General features: G+C 38.5%; 1 pseudogene; it reads left to right on the top strand.

Annotated features, from left to right (window-relative positions):
* Window positions 1–2,970: 2,970 nt before the first annotated feature.
* LOC142840322 (uncharacterized) lies at window positions 2,971–9,666 on the top strand (annotated as a pseudogene).
* The last annotated feature ends 832 nt before the right edge of the window (window positions 9,667–10,498 follow it).

Raw genomic sequence — 10,498 nt, 5'->3', positions numbered from 1 at the left:
ACTGGTCAGTTGTGAGCTGGGTGCTGGGAATTGACGAGCAGCCAGTGCTCTATTGCCAAGCCATCTCTCCAGGCCAAATGTTTTACATTTTACTTTTGTATTTGTTTGGTTTTTTATTGCTTTATAAATAATATCATTCAAAATTTCCACTTCCTCCCATCCTCCCACTCCTCTACTCACCCTCTCCCCTCCCCCTCCTATAAAAATTGCTAATTGTTGTTTTACATTTTTAATTGTAGGGCTAAAGAGATGTCTGAGCAGGTAATGGCCTATGCTCCTAAGTCTGAAAAGCACCATTCAGTTTCTGGGAGCTATTTTGAAGTTTTTCTCAGATCTCTACACACTCACAGTGGTAAGTGAATGTGTATACACACACAAAGAAAGAAGTGAATGTGTACACACACACACACAAAGAAAGAAGTGGAAAATACAATAAAATTTTAATTGCACGTATCTTCATTTTGTTTTTTCAAGACAGGGTTTCTATGTGTAGCTTTGGAGTCTGTCCTGGAACTCGTTCTGTAGAGGAGGCTGGCCTCAATCTCAGAGCGATCTGCCTGCCTCTGCCTCCAAGAGTGCTGGGATTAAAAGCATGTGCCACCACCACACAGCTTCATTATAATTTCAGGTGCCTTGAACAAACTTTTAGCTTAAAATTTAGGTTTATTCCTAGGCAGTTAATTTTTGACTTATTTTGTTTGTCTAATTATGTATAATTATGTGTTTTTGTGTATAGCTGTGTGTATGCGAGTGCCCTCAATGCACAGAAGATAGCACTGAATCTCAAGGAACTTGAAATGGAGGAAATTGTCAGCTACCCAAACTCTAGTTCTCTGGAAGAGAAGCATGGTCTCTTATCAGTAGGCCATCTCTCTAGTCCAGTCTCCTAGGTATTTCTATTTTTGCAATTGCTAAAGGAATTGTTTTATTTCTTTCTCAGTAAGCTCAGTATTTATAAAGAGAAAAATCTAATTCTATAGGTTTATTTGGTATTCTGCTACTGAAAATGCTTATGAGATCTAGTACTCCTTTGGATCTTTCAAGTACAGTATCTGAGAGGTAATTTGACTACTTCTGTTTTCTTTTGGCTTCTGTCTCTTGTCTTATTGCTTTGACTAAGATTTCAGCACTGCATTGAGTAAGAGTGAAGAAAGTGGACTTTTCACCTTCTTTTTCAAAATGAAATGCTTTCAGTTTCCTCGCATTTAGTACAATGCTGGTGAGAGGTTGGCGTACATGGTCTTCATTATGATTATGTGGTTGATCTTTCTTGCCACCATAAGTGAATTTGGGCCAGTCGAGTAGCACATTTCTAGAGAGACAGCTCTTAAGGAATACACCCGGGGAATGTCGGCGGCACCAGTCAATGGTCTGGGCTCAAAGAGTGAGCAAAGAGGACAAAAGGGAAAAGCAAATTGAGCAGAGCATCATCATTCTCTGCCTCATCACCACTGGCACATTATAAAGAGCTGTCGCAACAGTCTGCCACAAGAGCTGGAGCCACTGTCACTGCCATGGTATCACAATATGACGGGCTGTATTCTCTCCAAAGCCTTCACAAATTATGCCCTTGTCTTCTGAAGGTACTTTGGTCTGGTCTTTTGTCAGGAAAATGAGAAATGAAATAAGGCCAGAACCTTGGTACCAGGGTGGGAATCATTATTGTTATAAATGGGACCTTGCAGTCCATAGGCCTTAGAAATAAGGTCACTGGAGGAATGTAGAAGAGTTCTGAGTTGTTGGCTAGAAAAGTCCTTGAACACTGTACGTAAAGCATAATGGGTGGAATATGGGAAGACCAAAATGCCAATAGAAACGTGGACAGTGAAGTCTGTGCTCATGAGGTTCCAAGGGGGAACAAGGACTCTACTGGGAACTAGGTTAGATGCCATTTGTCTTACATCCTCTCAGAGAATCTGGCTGCATTCTGTCTATACCCTGAGGAGCTGCAGGGACCTGAAATCAGAAGTGATGGACTAAGTCTGGCATAGGAAATCTCAACACATCATACTAATTCCTCTGATTAACTAATTTTTACATCACATTTGTGTGTTGATGGGCAAGGCCAATCAGAAGTTGGAATTAACCAAACCAACTTAAAATAATATTCAGCTTTAATAAACAGAAGAAAGGAAACTTACAAAACCAGGGTTCCAGCGATTCAGGAGAACAGGGACACAAAGAGAGAGAGGTAGAGCACATGGATGCTTTTATTGGCTATCTGTGGCCCCAGGGGACACCCTAAGCAGCATGTGATTGGCTGAAGTCCCCCATCATCTCCCCCTTTCTCTAAACAAAATTGAACTAAACCCAATACAACTATATACAGTAGGAACAGATACCAAATATAAAATTACAAATAACAACCAATATTAAGCAAGAAACATATAACAAAAGTTTTGCTAAACATTCTATTTCAAGGAGACTAAATAATGTAGAGAGTAACTACAATTATCTTGCCTCTGACTGGCTAATTCTCACATCTTGATTAACCCATTTCTATTACTCAGTGTAGCACCACGAGCTGGTGGCTTACCAGGAAGGATCTTAACCTGTGTCCATCTTGGAGAGGTGAGCTATGGTGTCTGTCTCACTGCCTTATTCCTCCCAGCATTCTGTTCTGTCTTCCCCACCTACCTATGTTCTGACCTATCAGGCCAAGCAGTTTTCTTTATTAATTAACCAATGAAAGCAACAGTACAGCAGGCCTTGGTGAGCTCCCATTATATCAGTTGATGGATTCAGCATACAATGAATATTGAGACGTTTAGCTATAATGATGAATCTTGGGTAGGAGAAGCCATTTCCAAAGCAATAAGGAGACATCAAATTGCCAGGTGTTTTATTGGGGTAAATTAGGACATCTGCAAAGGGATTGCAGGCACAGAATTTCTAGTAATAATATCTCTTCTGGGAATGACAAAAATAGGAGACCTCGGCCTTCAGGTATATGTAGGAGATGCATTAAAGATGGCATTGGTCCAACGAATGCAGGTCAACAACAGACAGACAGGGCAATCCTATATCATCGGGTAACTCCTTGAGGGGCCTCTCGCAGGCCCCCAAGCCAACAGTGGCCCAGTCATTCCCAGTCACAGTGGAGAACATGCCTCACCAAGAAAATTAAAAGCTCCAATTTCTGCTGTAAAAAGTAATACTGGTATAAATGATGAATTACACGTGGAGGATGAGTCAAAAAAAACCAGTAGGACAGAGTAAACATATATTTTGGCAGACTTCTATTAAGGATCAAAGACCAAAGCTAAGAGTCTGTATTTATTCAATAAAAGAGGCAATTTATTGAAGGCTTATTAGACACAGGTGTGGATGTAAGTATCATTACCCCAGAATCTTGACATCCGAATTGGCCTCTTCAAGAGGTAGATGTTCAGTTCCTGGGAATTGGAACCCTATCTCGTGTAAAACAAAGCACAAGATTGGTTGAATGCATAGGTCCCGAAGGGCAAATAGGAAGACTAAGTCCATATATAGCCAATATTGCCATAAATTTATGGGGCCGTGACCTGCTACAGCAATGGAATACCCAGATTAACATTCCTGTATTTCCAGGAACTCATAATTCTGGGAAGGATAGGATGAGGTATTATGGAAAAAGGTCACCAGCCATTCAGGCTGTACAAGAACATACAGCAAATACCAAACCTTTAGAGGTACCAACAGCTCTACATTTAAAATGGCTAACTGAGAAGCCAATATGGATCAAACAGTGGCCTCTAGCTGAAGATAAATTACAGGCATTGGAACAGCTGGTGCAAGAGCAACTAGATGCTCACCATATTGAAGAATCAACCAGCCCTTGGAATTCTCCTGTGTTCGTTGTAAAAAAGAAATCTGGTAAATGGAGAATGGTGACAGATTTAAGAGCTGTCAACAAAGTAATTCAACCTATGGGCCCACTACAATCTGGAATTCCTTTGCCTTCTCTGTTACCAAAAGGATGGCCTCTTATAGTTATTGATTTGAAAGATTGTTTTTTCACTATACCGTTACAAGAAAAGGATAGAGAAAAATTTGCCTTCACAGTGCCTACTTATAATAATTCTCAGCCTAATGGGAGTTATCAATGGACTATCCTCCCACAGGGTATGCTCAATAGTCCTACATTGTGCCAATATTTTGTATGTAAGCCATTGGAAATAATTCGTAAACAATTCCCCAAACATGGATGACATCTTGTTATCTGATTCAAATAAAGATACTTTAGAAAGGATGTTTGAAGAAGTAAAGAAAGTCTTGCCTAGGTGGGGATTACAAATTGCCCCTGAAAAGATTCAAAGAGGAAATTCTATTAATTACCTAGGTTACAGAATAGGGTTAGAGAAAATTAAAATGCAAAAGGCACAAATTAGGAGAGACCGGTTAAAGACTCTTAATGACTTCCAAAGATTGTTAGGAGACATTTCCAGTCTACGACCAGCTGTTGGGATAACACCTGATGTAATAGTTCATTTGAACAAAACCTTAGATGGTGATAAAGATTTGAATAGTCCAAGAAAACTGACAGCTGAAGCAGAAAAGGAACTGACAATGACTGAGGAAAAATTACAGGAGGCACATGTGGATAGGGTGAACCCAAATCTTAGCTGCATCCTAGTCATATTGCCTTCCAGAATTTCTCCTACAGGGATTCTAATGCAGAGGAAAGATATTATTTTAGAGTGGACATTTATACCTAATAAACCAAGTAAAAAATTAAAAACTTATGTGGAAAAAGTCTCTGAGTTAATTATAAAAGATAACCTGAGACTTCATCAACTAGCACTTATATATCCAGCAGAAATTATAGTGCCTTTTACTACTGAAGAAATAAAAAAGTTATGGGAAGACAACGAACTGTGGCAAAGAGCTTGTGCTAATTTTTTTGGAGAAATTAATAGCAACTATCCCAAAAGTGGTAGACTTAACCTCTTAAAAAGAACTTCTTGAATTCTTCCTAGAATTGTACGTGATGCTCCAATAACTGGAGCCCGTACGTTCTATACTGATGCAAATAAATCAGGGAAAGCAGGTTTCAAGTCAGATGAATTGAGTAAGGTGGAACAAAGCCCTTATAATTCTGTCCAGAAGGCAGAATTATATGCCATTCTTATGGTGCTAAGGGATTTTAAAGAACCTCTTAATACAGTTACAGATTCACAATATGCAGAAAGAGTTATCTTGCATATTGAAACCGCTGAATTTATACCAGATGACACAGAGTTTACTTCATTGTTTGTCCAGGTTCAAGACATAATCAGGAACAGGCTTTGTCCGGTCCCATACAGGTCTGCCTGGTCCACTAGCCCAAGGCAACGCTGAGATTGATCAATTATTGATTGGAAGTGTGTTGCAGGCCTCAGAATTTCATAAGAAGCATCATGTCAATAGTAAAGGCCTAAAGAAAGAATTTTCCATTACTTGGCAACAAGCTAAGGACATTATATAGAGATGTCCTACTTGTTCTTTCTATAATCAAACACTGTTGCCTGCAGGGAGTAACCCAAAGGGCACCAAGAGAAATGAAATCTGGCAGATGGATGTGTTCCACTTTATGGAATTTGGTAAATTAAAATATCTACACCACACCATAGACATGTATTCAGGTTTTCAATGGGCTACTGCCCTGAGCTCAGAAAAGGCTGATTCAGTAATCACACATTTATTGGAAGTTATGGCCATCATGGGTATACCTGCACAAATAAAGACAGATAATGGTCCAGCATATGTATCTAAGAAAATGAAACGCTTTTTTGATTATTATAATATAAAACACATTACAGGTATACCAAATAATCCTACAGGTCAGGCAGTTATAGAAAGATCAAATCGTACTATAAAGGATATGCTGAACAAACAGAAAGGGACCGAAAATACCCCCAGAAATAGATTACATAATGCTTTATTAAACTTGAATTTTCTTAATGCTAATGAGAATGGAACGAAAACAGCAGAAAGACATTGGATAATGGAAAATTCTGCTGAACTAAATCAACCGATTTATTTCAAAGATGTGCTGACCTCTCAATGGAAGCCAGTATATGTGCTATGTTGGGGAAGGGGTTTTGCTCTTGTTTCCACAGGAGAAGAAAAATTGTGGATACCATCAAAATTAATAAAGTGTCGAATTGAAGAGGAGAAACCTCTTGGAAAGGAGAAATGACAACTCATTCACAATGATGATATTCATACAGGTGGTAAGAAAAACATATAGAATGGGGGCAGGGTTCTGTTCTTATCTCCACAGGAAAACACTCATCTTTGAAAAATTCAAGGGACCCTGGATATTTGGATACTGACAGATGGAAAAATACCTGCCCAATAGGAAATATCAAGAAAACTGAATGAGTTGTGTAAGTAAAATATATTAAACCATATTTCTAAATTTATAAAGCTTGTTTTGAAGTTGGACTCTGGCTCAGTCCCTCTCCAATTCCAAGCCTGTTAGTTAGAGAAAAACCCAGAGTTTCTGGAGTTTCGGTCTCATATCAAGAGCCATGATATGGGACAGAAAGAAATATGAGTTTAGAAAACATCTTTGCTTTTCTTCATATCTATCATACTTTTCATTGAATATATCTATCATGCATTTCAGTGAATATATATATATATATATATATATATATATATATGTCTATATGATTAATGTTTAAGTTTTTCACAATGAACAATGAGTTTTTCCTGAAGTGACATTTGAAGTTTCCAGGAAGAAGATCGGGCCCCACAACAACAAGTCCACCTGGTTGATATGACGTCATGATACTGATAGCGCTACTACAAGAACTGCTTTGGGTACCAGCTGCACAAGACAGTTCCAACTTGGTTAGTTGAAATGGTGCACATCTTATTCAACATTTTGGCCAGACCTGCACAAAATACTCAGAGACTATTGGCAATTTTAAAAGACATTGATCTTGAAATTTAACCATCATTTTACTTTCACAGGATCCCCCAGAAAGAACGTCGCCCCCATGACAGTTGGAAGTAATTCTAGAGGACCACGTTCCCTTTCCCAGTAAAGTTTGCCCTTGGGTTTAGGGACATCATTTAGGGGTTGATTATAATTAGTATAAGATTGAGGGTTAGGGGAGGAATTTTATAAGCTCAGGGACCATTTTGAAAAAAAAAAGAGGGATGATGGGATAATAGATTTGTAATTGTGAGTTACTGTTTTTAGACAAATATATTGGTATAGATTCTTGTATATTGATACAAAGTTAAATTATATTGACTGTTGTAAGCATGCATGTTTCTACTTCTGTTTAAAACATTTTTATGTATTGACATATATTGTATTGATATATATATTGTATATATTTACCATATTGCAGTGTACATTTCTACCTCTGATTAAGATACTTATATAATGTTTGTGTATTGATATGTATTTACCTACTGCAATGTATATTTGTACATTGTTTATATTTGTAGGTCATTGTTCTCATTTGTTTCACAGTCGTTTATTGTCTTAGTCTTTAAGTTAGATATTGAGAATTATATAGACTAATAGTCATCTAAGTTTGTCTTTTATAATTAGACGAATCAGGTTCTTTAGATATATAGAGATTATACTCAGTATAGATAGATAATCTTCAACTTCTTCAAAGAGCTGTAGAAAATAACCTTTAACTTAACTCAGAGTTTTGTGGTAGTGAGACACAATTGCTCCTGGCAACACCACTCTATTCCCGAGAGAATGTTGAGCACCAAAGACACTCCACCTGGAGCCTTTCTTTTTGGCAGAACTGGCCTTGGGGCAAAGAAATGCCCATACCTCAACCACTGACAAAGATACAGAGCGTGCATCAATGGATAAAACAGGACTGTCATATCCTGCCTAGACAGGGTAAGACAGTTTTGAAAAGTTGCTTGCCTTTGAAAACGGTATGTCAGTTATGTTAGGCCTTAGCCAAAGTTGGTTGCTTCAACGCTGCTAACGTGACTTTGGGTGATTGCCCAGGTAGCTAGTTGTCTCTGTGATTTGTTGCATGTTTTGGAAGTTGTTTTACTGAACTTCCTAATTACCCAGGTAACATTATTTCCCTTCTCAGATCTTTGATGGGGTTGAAGACTATATAAATTGTTACTTTCTCTCATGACTTGGCCAAGTTATTTATTATACAAGACCTAAGCTAGTTAGAATAGGATATTTGTACTTATTGTATATAATTTCATAGTAGGTTTAGAACTCTTATTTAAACAAAAGGGGGAGGTGTTGCGGGAGGTCCTCCCGTTCCTCCAGCCTATAGCTGCTGAGATACCAGCCCATTGGGGTGTGGTCTCTCTCTCTTTAAAAAAGCGGCCACTTCCCTCTCCTCTTCTCTTCACTTCCTGCTGTGCCAGCGACTAGACTCCCTTCATGGTTGCGCAGAGGGCTGACGGTGATCTGTAAGTTTTTTTCCCCTTTAAATAAATACCACCCTATTAATCATAATTCCAAACTTGTGTGGCATTGTTTATGACTTATGCCTTCAGTCTTCCGGTCTTACTGCCAAGAACTCAGCTTTTCAATAAGAATGTGTATAATATGTATATGGTAAGGTAACAAAACATTATCCTGGAACTTATTGCAAGTGGGGGCCAGATAATCTCTCATAGTTAGGTAACAGTGAATAATGAAAATCTATGTGAGTTGGTTGGTACATCAGTTGTGGTTATCTTAAAAACTCTGATGTCTTACAGAGGGTTTTAATTTTGTTATAGAGGTGAGAGAGGCTGCTGTTGATAAATATACAAAACGGAGATGTTTCATGAAAACAGGGATATCAAGGTATTATGAACATTAGTTGATTACAGAAAATAGTAAAGGATATAGTATTAACATGACAAAATCTTGCTGGTATTTGGTGTATGGAATGACAAAAAGAAGAAGAAAAAGAAAGATGATTTTGTCACTACATGTTGTCATTGATACAGCTTGGTTATAGTAATGTTTCTAGCTCTTAGTGTTCTGTGTTCTCTTTTCCCTACAGGAGCCCTAAACTGAGGATCCTAGATTTAAGGGAGGATTCTGGCTGCAAGATCGTCTGCTGGAGATCAGTACTATGTCACCTGCATGCTTGTTCTCCTGTGCTCACTTGGAGCACTCTATCTTGAAGATCAAGGACCAGTATCCTATTGCAAGTTCAGATCCTGAGGTTCAACCCTCTAATAAGACTATGGAATTAAGAGTGAACATTTCCCTCAGAAGCGGTAGCACCTTAAGGGAATGTGAATATTTGGCTCTGCTTCTGAATAAAATAGAAGAGAGTTCAGGTTCTTTGCACCTGTGCTGCCGAGATTTGGAAATCTATAAATTGGGTGATAGTAGAAACACCCTGGACCATTTAGATCTCAAATGCCTTGATCACCTGTCAGTGTTTCAGGGCTGTCTGAGTGAGTTCATCATCCTTTTGACTCAGTTGGGACACCTGAGCAGACTTTGTCAGTCTAAAGTCCCTTGTAGACCTTTGAATGAGAAAGGTTTTGGAATTGTGTCTCACAGCTGAGGTGTATGGACCATCTAAATGAACTCAGTTTGTATTCTTTTGCCATCACAGATCATGTTGAAACTGTCCTGAGATAAGGGCCTGGGATAAATACTGGGTTTCCAATAGCAGCCTGTTTTTACGATGAGAGAGATAATTCTTAGATATCCTTAAGCTTCCCATAACCCTTTCTCCTTCTACCTCAGAATGGGCAATGCTGGGAGTTTTAAAACAGCCATAGAATGGTATTGTTCTATAGTTGAAGGCAAAAATGGGGTTACAAAAAGCATAGTCAGATGAGCATGTAGGCACTGAGCTCATTCCAGAAATATTGAGGTCAAAGGAACAATGCAGTTCTCCTCTGGCCATTGAGAGTTAAAGAGGGGGAATTGAAAGACTTTATGTTCCGGCACAGGTGCACATAGTCATACACTCGTATATGGTAATGTCATATCATGAGGAAAATCTCCAAGGTTCAGGCCATGACTGGAAAGGCTGTTATTTATGGACTGGTCAAAGGGAGTTTCTAGTTGGTTGCTCCTTCTGTCCCCTCTCTTCTGAGCAGGTGAACTAGCTCCCCCTTTGGTTATGTTGTATTTTCTAAGTTGATAGTATTTTCACTAAGTTTTTCACACAACTTTATAAGAATATGTTCAACATATTGTAAAAGTTAAACTAGTATTTGCCAGGGTGGTAAAGTATCTCTCACAGACCCACAAGACTATTGTGTGAAAGCTCACATCATTTGCTGATGATGAGCAAAACGGTTTGTTCTAGTTTCACAGATATAGTTCTCCTCTTCGAGTCCACATTTCTTTTAGAAATCCTTTTCTGTTTTCTCTCTGAAGAGTCCTACCAACCAGTTTGAATTTCTTACATCTAACATTCTGTGAACTTTCTTGCAATGATTTCAAGTTTCTAGCTGAGTGCACTCAAGCCAACCATTTAAAGCTGCTGAATATCAGCAATAATCCAATGTACTGGGAAGATTGTGAGCCCTTTTATCTATACAAATAGATTGGATCAGAAAAGGG

Source organism: Microtus pennsylvanicus, chromosome X (genome assembly GCF_037038515.1).
Source record: "Microtus pennsylvanicus isolate mMicPen1 chromosome X, mMicPen1.hap1, whole genome shotgun sequence".
Taxonomy (NCBI): Eukaryota; Metazoa; Chordata; class Mammalia; order Rodentia; family Cricetidae; genus Microtus; species Microtus pennsylvanicus.
This window is presented reverse-complemented; position numbering and strand designations above follow the sequence as displayed.